General features: G+C 32.7%; 1 pseudogene; it reads right to left on the reverse strand.

Moving 5' to 3' along the window:
• Nucleotides 1–9,377: 9,377 nt before the first annotated feature.
• LOC112478975 lies at nucleotides 9,378–9,496 on the reverse strand (annotated as a pseudogene).
• Between the last annotated feature and the right edge of the window lie 409 nt (nucleotides 9,497–9,905).

Genomic DNA, 9,905 nt, shown 5'->3' on the forward strand with positions numbered 1-9,905 from the left:
CCAGGTAGGAGGGGGGTTAGAGGATTGGTTGAAAAAGGTGAAAGGATTAGAAGTACAAATTGTTACTTACAAAATAGTTACTGGGATGTGAAGTACAGCATAGGGAATACAGTCAATAATGTAATAACTCTCTATAGTGCCAGTTAAGTACTAAACTAATTGGGGGGATCACTTTGTAAATTACATAGATGTCTAACCACTACGCTGTGTACCTGGAAACTAATATAAAATAATATTAAATGTCAACTCTATTGAAAACTAAAAATTAAAAAATGTTAATATATCTGTTTTCTCACATATTCAAAGCTTCTTGATTAAATGTTGCTAATGTACTCTGAATTTTGACTCTCAGAAGACCAACTGCAAATATAATAATCAATGTTATATTTTCAAAAAGAAAAATTGAACACGAATCTTAATACTAGAAAATAAAAGGAGCTCTCTAACCCAAGAATGAAATAAAGATCAACATATAGTTATCCATATATTATAACTTAAGGTGAAAAGTGGTAAATTTAAACATACTACCCTAACTCCTAAACTTTGGATTTTAGAAAACACGAGATTAATTATTTTACATACAGAGGTAGGCTAAACTTCTATAAAACCAGAGATTATTTAAATCAAAGGCAAGGATTTTTAAATAAATTTTTTTAGTATATTTAAATGTTAATTAATTCTACACATTTCTATTACACAGTTTACTGGATTTCAGGCCAAGCTTTGTAAGATAGCATGTACTGAGGACTAATATAGAACCTGTTAAGTAGGTTACTAAATGTTCCAATTTGACCAGGATGGTCTTACTTTATGCCTGTTGTCTGAACATTATTAACAGAGACCCCTTCACTCTCAAAGGCTTCTTAGATGAACAATATTATATGGTCGCTCTCTCCAAAATAATTAAATCAGAAAGGTTATACCCCAAATGAGTTGTACCTTCTAAAAATGTTTTGTTATGTTTATAATTTAAAAAATAATATATATATATAGGTGAGATAGATACATTATTTACATTTAGTGATTACTGATAGTATATCACCACTTACTGGTAGCAGAGCCCTCTGCTCTAAGTTGGCTCCAACTCCAAGTTGGCTTTCTTTTCTCGGCTTGGTATATTTTGGGTAATCGAAAAGGAAAGAAATGGGTTTATCATAAGGGGAATATGAATCCAAATGAGAATGTACCTATCTGCTCAGAAATCCAAATTTAAGAAATTCAAGTCTACTGCTTTGGATGTATTATAGAGCAGGAAACAGAGAGAAGTTGAAAGTTATGGGAGCATTACAGAGATCTACGAGGAAATGTAAAGAATGTGAGTGGTGTGAGGAGGTAGAAATGGTTTAAAGTAATTCTGGTTGTTTTTACTAATTGTAACAAGGTAGAGTCTATAAACAACAGATCAGTGCTCCTCAATTTGCTACGCTGAAATAGACATCCATAAATATAGTCTAGCCAGACTTTACCAAGGCATTTAATAATGTCTTTTATTTTATCAATGCACAAAATGTGGGTAATATTTTTATATGAATATACTTACTTCACATTTCGCTACTCCATATATTTTATCACATCATATCTCTCACAAGAATCAACCCAGACGTTAAGTACATCTACTCCATGCAATTACTTAGATAAAGCCATGTTATGCTCAACCTTCAGCCCTCACACTTTCATCTCAGTTGTTTTTTAATATCTACAGGAATTAATATTTCTTTAGACTCATTTGATCTTTGGTTTTATGGCTTACTGAACTCAGCTTCAAAATTCAATATAGGATCTTGTCCCCCAATACAGTCATTGCTGGTGTTCTAGAGATGGGCATAGATAGAGGAATCTTCTACCTCCAACTCTATTGAAGTCAACCCAAAACCAGCCCTAGTAGGAAAATGAATTCACTCTGTATGATATTATGTAAATGTTGCTGATTAATTCTCAGCATTAATCGGTATGGACATTTCTGTTGATTTTCTTGACATTATTGTGTTCAACATTTTTTATCTTTATCTTAGATGATGATATTGAAGTCACATTTTTTGCTACATAATGATTAAGGTTAAACATTTTAATATGGTCTATGAGGCCTACATGATTTGACCCACACCCACTTTTCCACCCTTATTCTGTGCCACCCTTCCCTACTCTCCATTTTAGCCATACTTCCTTTCTTTAGTTTTTCAAATATGCCTTGCTTGAAGTCATAAAATATAGTGGTGTCTCTGCCTGGATCACTCTTCAAACCCAACCTCCACAACAAACTACACACATACATAAACTTTATAGACCTCAACTTAACTAGCACTTACTTGGGCAAAGCCCTCCCTAACCTGGAGACTAAAACAGACCCTCTTTTTAATATACTCTCACAGTATCTTTTACTTTTATTCATAGCATTTACTCTAATTTGCAATTTAAAATATTTATATAATAGTCATTGATCTCCCTCCTCTAGATTATAAGATACATTAGGTCAGCTGTATGAACTTTGCACATCATTGTATTTGCCATATTCAGCACAATGCCCTAGTACAAAGCAAATACACCGTAAATAATTATTCTTTTGGAGGTTAAAGGATACAAGGTTGGAAGGATAGAAAATATGTTGGATGATGGAATTAGTGCCCAAGATAATCTTGTCAGACTGGAAAGGTAGCTATGACACAAATAAAATATAGCAGTAATAAAGTTTAGGTCCTGTAGTTAGGACCAAAGAAACAACTATACAAGAAAAGAGTGGGTATAATTAAAAGTATATACAGGTAAAAAAATTATGATAGAATTTTTATTAATATAAAGAAATACGTTTTTTTATTTCTACTGTTCTTCTTGTTCTTCCCTACAAGAAAAACAGCTTTATAGTATGTCGATTGGACAGAATCTAAATTCCTTGGAGTCTCATTAACCAGGGTATAAGGCCATGGCGTTAGAAAAATATCTGGACCTATCTTTCTCTCTTTTTCTTTCTTCTTAGACATAGCTGCATTCAGACCAAGGGGTGCTAGATGATAAGTGGTAAATGGTAAATTTAAATATATAATTTATCCTCCTCATAGTAAGACTATGCAGGGCCTTGTCATAGTCTCCAACTTAGTTTTAGTATTTAAGTACTGTTACTCTATTATAATCCTGAGCTTTGTCTTATATTTGTGTTTAATTGACTAAGCATGGAGAATATAGCTAATGTAATTACAAGGTACACAGTCCAGGAATTTTTTAGACATGATCAATAATAGAGGCCTATTCAATAATGTTGCTGAAGTGATATTGCAATATTAAACTGAATTAACAACGTAAAATCTAGAACAAGAATAATAAAATTTCATTTAGAACTTCTCAGAACACTCCTGGTGTACTGTCTAATCTTGGGAACTGCACTTTATGTGACATCCTGAGAAAGACAGGATATATATTGAGGCTGTTCAAAATCGTATTATTATCCTTAATTGTTCACTGTCTTTCCTATAAGAGGCTTGTAGATCCCTGCCCTTTGCTGTGTGACTTAGAGTGTATCCCAGTGGGAGGCGTACATTTTCCTACCCCATCAATGTTAGATTTTAATGTGTGACTTGCTTTGGCTAAAAAAAATAAATAAATAAAAGCATAAAAGTAAAATATATGAGTGAAAACTAAGTAAAAGATATATGCCACTTCCGAGCAAATTTTACACTTTTCCTCTATTAAGTTTGGAATAGCTTAACGGCTACTCCTTCAGCCTGAGTCCTAAAAGGAAGATATATGCAGAAGAATTTCAGCAAATATACAGCTGACCTATTACACGAGTGAGAAATAAATCTTCATTGTCATAACTACTAAGATTATAAAGTTGTTTGCTACCACAACAAAGCCTGGAGAAAGTTGAATAATAGTATCAGATAACCTGAATAAAAACTTTGAGACAATCTCCTATTAATATTAAGAATAGTCGAAGAAATTGAAATGTTCCATTTGTTGAAGAAAAAATGTAGAGGAACAGTGTAGCACTCTAAATATTTAGTGAGTGGTCAAATATAAGAGTAACAGAATTATTCTAAATATTCTTACCGGGTCAAATTAGGACCAATAACTGAAAGTTTAAGGATAACCAATTTAGAGAGAATATTCTAACTTGCAGAGTTTGTCAAAAATGAAATTGGCAGTTTTAGGATGCTTGGAAAGTTTCCTGACATTGGAAGGTTCAAATAGCTCAATGTATTTATTTTTTAAAAATTCTAATATTGCTTGGGTCAATAGACTATATGGCTGCTTTTTAAAACAAAATGCAAAATTTATAACAAAATATAGGTGACTCATACAGACTTTCTCCAAAAACCCACTGTCAATTATATGTTGGTTTTCTTCCTTTTCTTCTTTCCATTCTGTTCTTATTCAATCATTATAAACAGGACTGATACAGACAAGAAGGATTTCTTCTAAAGTTATATGCTTCCAAAATTAAGTCTAAAACTGGGTGAGCAGTCAAAATGATAAAGTATGCCATTTACAAAAATAACATTTACAAAAATAATTAAAATAAAGTAATTGAATTTTAAATTAAAATAAGAAATTACAAATGCAAAATAACCTTTGTTTCAAAATATTATTCAAAATAAAACAGTCATACTGAATACAAAGAGACAAATAAAATAATCCTCCATTGTTCTTAGGCAGAACATAACTTCTACTTCATTTATGAGTCTATGGTATATTTGTAGGCATTAGCTTAGGAAATTTGATGATTTTTAATTTTTCCATTCACTACAGAAATTTTTTTTTAATTTTATATCAAAATTAATGAATTACATATATCTTCAGAAGAATGTTCACACTTACTTTTATAAGAAAAATAACTATCAAATAAGTTTTCCTTTGATACTTGTTTTTGTCAAATAAATAAATCCAATGCCATCTTAAGTAATTAATATGTTAAATTGTGGCTGCCAACATCTGTTTCTTCTCTATCTTCTAATTAGTTATTTTATATTTAATATTAGTTATCATAAGACAATGTCCAATTTTATCATACATATTTTTTCACACAGTCATTTAATAAGTAAATATTCATTAAATTTCAATAATACAAAATGACTATAAAAATTAGTATTTTAAAAGTGTGAAAATATCTCACTATCATATCTGAAATCTCAAAATATTCAGCATGAGCCATTGTAATACATTTTGGACACAGACAAAAATATTTTCTTTCATCCTCAAATTTAAAAGCTCAGTGATTTTATGACCTACAAGGCAAATGAAATTCATCTGTTGATAGTTTGAAAAAAAGGCTTTATAGTGTTTATTCTGTTACTAATTATGTTTGTCTTTTTCTCTATTAAAATGTTGACTACATACCAAGTACAATGCATTCTTTTAATCAGTTTTTCCACTGCATACCTATAACAAACCCACAAAGTGTAGTAAATTAACCAGGGAAAATTTGGCTTTATTTTCTATTCTTCTAGTCAAATTTTGTAAAGATTTTATCATTTGTCCTCAATGATTCTAAATATCTTTTTAGAATTTTTAAAGATCCTAAATATATTTGATAATCAAACATGTTTTAATAAATTGTAGTTTCCATTAGAATTTAAATTTTACAGTATTTGCTATACATAATTACAAAAGGAAGAAAATAAGTCTTACAGAATTGATGTTCCCGTGCAGTTTTCAATTCATCTTTAACATTTATAAAATTGCAATTTTGAAAGCAATTTTCCCTAAAATTAGTTATTTTGTTTTCAAAATCAAGAGACAGCTTTACATAACGAGCATTTGAAAAATGTGTTTTTCCATATTATACTTATATCCACAAAAGTGTTTAATTTGTCCTTTACCTAGAAAATTGGCATTTTAGAGAAAACAAAAAGTGACTGAAACTCAATAGAGGTTAAGAGTCTAGTGATGAGAAGAGAAAATCAGGAATGATAAAGGTAAAACATAAAGGCAACTCCTTGATTCCAGGCTCATACAAATGACTTGCTAGGCCAATGATAATTTTAAAGACATAATGCAAACAGAGGCTTGAAATGAATGGGTATGTACAATAAGGCTTCTTTCTTTCACCTTTGCTAATATGCTTGGGTGAACCTGCTGGAGAAGGAGAGCCACATGGAGTAGATGTAAATTGTCCCAGTTGTCCCAATAATGGCCAGTGTAGATCATCCAATAGCAAGTTGAATCCCAGACATGTGAGCAAGCCCTATCAAGATCGGCTGAGCTTCCTTATAAACCCCTAGCTGTCCATACAGCAATTTTAGTAGTTTGTTATATAGGAAGAAAAAAAAAAATGTCAGATGGTTTGTAATTATTAGGTACAAATTTTGAATATTCTGAAGTATAACTGACACTCTAACTAGAATAAAATAGACCTAATAACCACTTAAACACTAAAGGACCCTATCCTCACAAAATAAATGGCAAAAAATAATTGTTTCAAATATACTTTTCAAAAATAAATATTATATTGTCTTGCATTTGATCATATCTATTTATATATGCATTTGAAATTCTGAGAGACAGTATGATCTAGTTGAAAATCATGCATGGGCTTTCGTTACAGACAGGCTTGAATTTAATTCCTGTTTCTGCCATTTATTACTGTTTATTATTAGCTGTTTATTTATTATTGCCATGGAGAAATACTTTCTGTGTTCTAGTTTTCTGTCTGTAAATTGGGATCAGATATTACTCCATAAAACTAATATTGAGGATTGAATAAAATATTATAGGCAACCAATTTAGTCATTAATTCTTTCATTAATTAATTCATTCAACAAATATTAATTTACCATCTACCACATGCCAGGCACCATTTTAGGTGCTGAGGATATGGCAGTGCACTAACTAAACAAGGTGCTGCCCTTAAGGAGTTGGCATTCTAGGGGCAGCAGACTGATCATAAACAAATAAACATGTAAATATTAAACAAGTGACATGAAAAAATACTACAGATAAAATAAAATGAGGTAAAGGGGACTGTGAGTGCTGAGTGTGGGTTGTCAGGAAAGACTTTATTATAAGTTGAGGTCTAAACAGAAACCTGAAGGAGGTGAAGAAGTGAGCCATGTGGATGTTTGGAGGAAGAACATTACAGCAAGGAGTTCACTTGACAAGTTCAAGGAATTGTCCTATACTTCAAGCACAGTGAGCCAAGGAGAAAGAAGGAAATGAGTTCAGAGAGAAAGTAGGGGGAGAGGCAGTTCCTGTAGGTCCTTGTAAGCCATGATAAGGACTTTGTTTTTTACTGTAATTAATACTGGAAGCTATTAGAGGTTTTGAACAGAGGAGTAATATGAGAATCGATTATGTGAGCAAGAGAAAAAGCAAGAAAACTGCCTAAAAAATGCTTGCAAAGATCCAGCTATATGACAGCTTGGGCCAAAGTGTTAGCATTTAAAAGAAATAAAAAGTTGTTGATATCTGGATATATTTTGAAGAAGGAGCTTACAGGATTTTCTTATAGATTAAATTTGGAATTGAAAGTACCAGAATCAAGGATGCTTGTCTAAGAAACATGAACAATAGAACTGACATTAATTGACATGGGGAGGACAGTTAAAGATTGGGATGCAGGAGGCAGGGATGGGATGGATCAGGCATTTGGTTTTGAACAAGTTTTTTTCTTTTTTTTATGTTATGATTTGTTTTTGAGAGGTCTGTTAATAATCCAAGTGGAAATGTTGAATAGGCACTTGGATATACAAGTCTGAAGTTCAGGAGAGAAATGTAAGCTGAATATATAAATTTAGAAGTTGAACACTAACAGTAGAAATGTCCTAAAGTTCAGCTTTAGGTTTGATTTTCAGGTAAATTCTGTTATTCAACTTTGGAAAAGTAAATGTACTAGATGTTGGTATCATTTCTAGTACTTGAGATCATGGATGTTACCATCAGATCCTGTCCGTATGACAACTATAATAAAATACAAAGCATGCTGTGTCAATGTCAGGAATCGGAAGTGACTGAAATCATACTGTGATTTAAAGAAGGGAAATTGAATAAAGAGTTGTTAACTATGATAAAAGAGTAACTCAAGAGAGAATGTAAGAACACTCTATCATGCCCTAGGGCTATGAGAGAGTTCGCAAGGAAGGGCACACAAAAAAAAGGGGCCCTCCTTCCTTGAGATGAGTTTCAAACCATTTTGGAGAAAATGTAATTCAGCCTACTGGATAACAAAGAAGTTTTCTGGCTTTCCCAGTCCACAGCTGGCAAGCAGGAAGCATCCCTCTGGAATACAGGAGGGGCCAGAGGAGGTACAGGTGGGATATATATGAGCACAGCCAGGCATTTGAGCACATAGAGGGAATGTGGGTTCTGATACAGCAGAGGGCTTGGAGTGCATGGTGAGTCACTGCCAAGAGCCAGCATGCAGAAAGAGTGAAAGCAGGAGTGCAGACTAACCACAACCACGAGGCTGGGCACATGGATGTGGCAGGAGGCCTGGAGCACAGAGTGTACATCAGAAGGACCATGGTATAAAGACTGTGGGAAACAATCCAGGGCTGGGTTACAAACAAACAGGAATAGGGGAAAAAATGTGGGTAGGAGAGCTCAAGTGTGATATCCACGTTGAAAGGGTTACAAGAAAGTAATCACCAAGACAGACAAGGGCTGTGAGACTGCTGAAGGTCTGTGCATTCTGAGTGGACAGCATACCATCAGATGACTTTCCACTCAAACTGCTGACCCACCATGAAGCAGCCAGAAATGGCAGGAGAGCCTCTTCCTCCTAGAATGTCTCTTCAGCACCCTCTACTGAGAAAGTTCAACATCATACTCATTGTGAAGAAGGAATTCTTAAAGGAATTCTATTCCATCCATTTGCATAAACATGTGTTAAAGTGTGAATTTGGAGCTTAGAGGCAATAAATTGATAACTGGCATACATGCCATTAAGATTTATCATTAATATCTGAATAGTGAATCCCAAATATAGGTAAGCATTCCATAAATAACTTTAAGGAAAATTCCTTATGTGCATTACATGTTGAAATTCTATCATTCGGTTAAAATGTAGTTGCATGTTTACTGTTGCAAGAGGAAATAACGACAATGCAATTGATAGTTATAAACAAAACAATTATTAATTCTCAATTATTTAAATATACAGTGAATAGATGGACAGTCAATATCCCTTTTACCAGAGAGTTCATCATATTACTAAAAGAATATTTTAGGAACAATGCTCCCTTTTAAACCATAAATGCTTACAGAAATTTAAATAGTAAATCAAAAGAAGTGTACTTGAGTATTAGCTTACATCATAATTGCAATTTTTAAATATTTTTTAAATATTTACATCATAAATATAATTTTCTTTTTAGGCGAGGCAACGCTTGGTTGACCTCACAGATTGCAAGGACCTTGTCAGCTTATGATCCCTTATTTTTTATTTTTTACACCTACAGCTCCTGGTCCTCCTAGGTGGTCTCCCATCCAAGTGCTAAGCAGGCCCGACCCTGTTTAGCTTCCAAGATCAGACAGGATCGGGCTTGTTCAGGGTAGCATAGCCATAGACATAAATATAATTTTTAAACATCTGGTATACTAGTTCCATAATATTAAGTAAAATAACCTTTTTAGCATATATTTATTTTGTAGTTATTCAATTTTATTTGAGCCATGAGACTAAAGAGAAAAGTTCTATTTGGGAATTCTCAAAATTGTAAAAATGAAATAAAAAGAGTATCAACTCTGCTAGTTGAAAATTAATCAAAAAGAAAACCTCTCAAAATAAATACAACAATTATGTCTAATTGTCTTCTACTAAACATAACAAGGCATATAAAAAATAGAAAGAAAATGTTAGCAATACAGGTGGAAATTAAGATACAGTTTATTTTGGAAATCTATTATTCTGCTCCATTGCTGCAGTTTTAGATTCAAGATTTAAGGGAACAAAGACAATTTTTTCCCAAGTTATTATA

This window comes from Pteropus alecto, unplaced genomic scaffold (assembly GCF_000325575.1).
Source record: "Pteropus alecto unplaced genomic scaffold, ASM32557v1 scaffold63, whole genome shotgun sequence".
In the NCBI taxonomy this organism is placed as follows: Eukaryota; Metazoa; Chordata; class Mammalia; order Chiroptera; family Pteropodidae; genus Pteropus; species Pteropus alecto.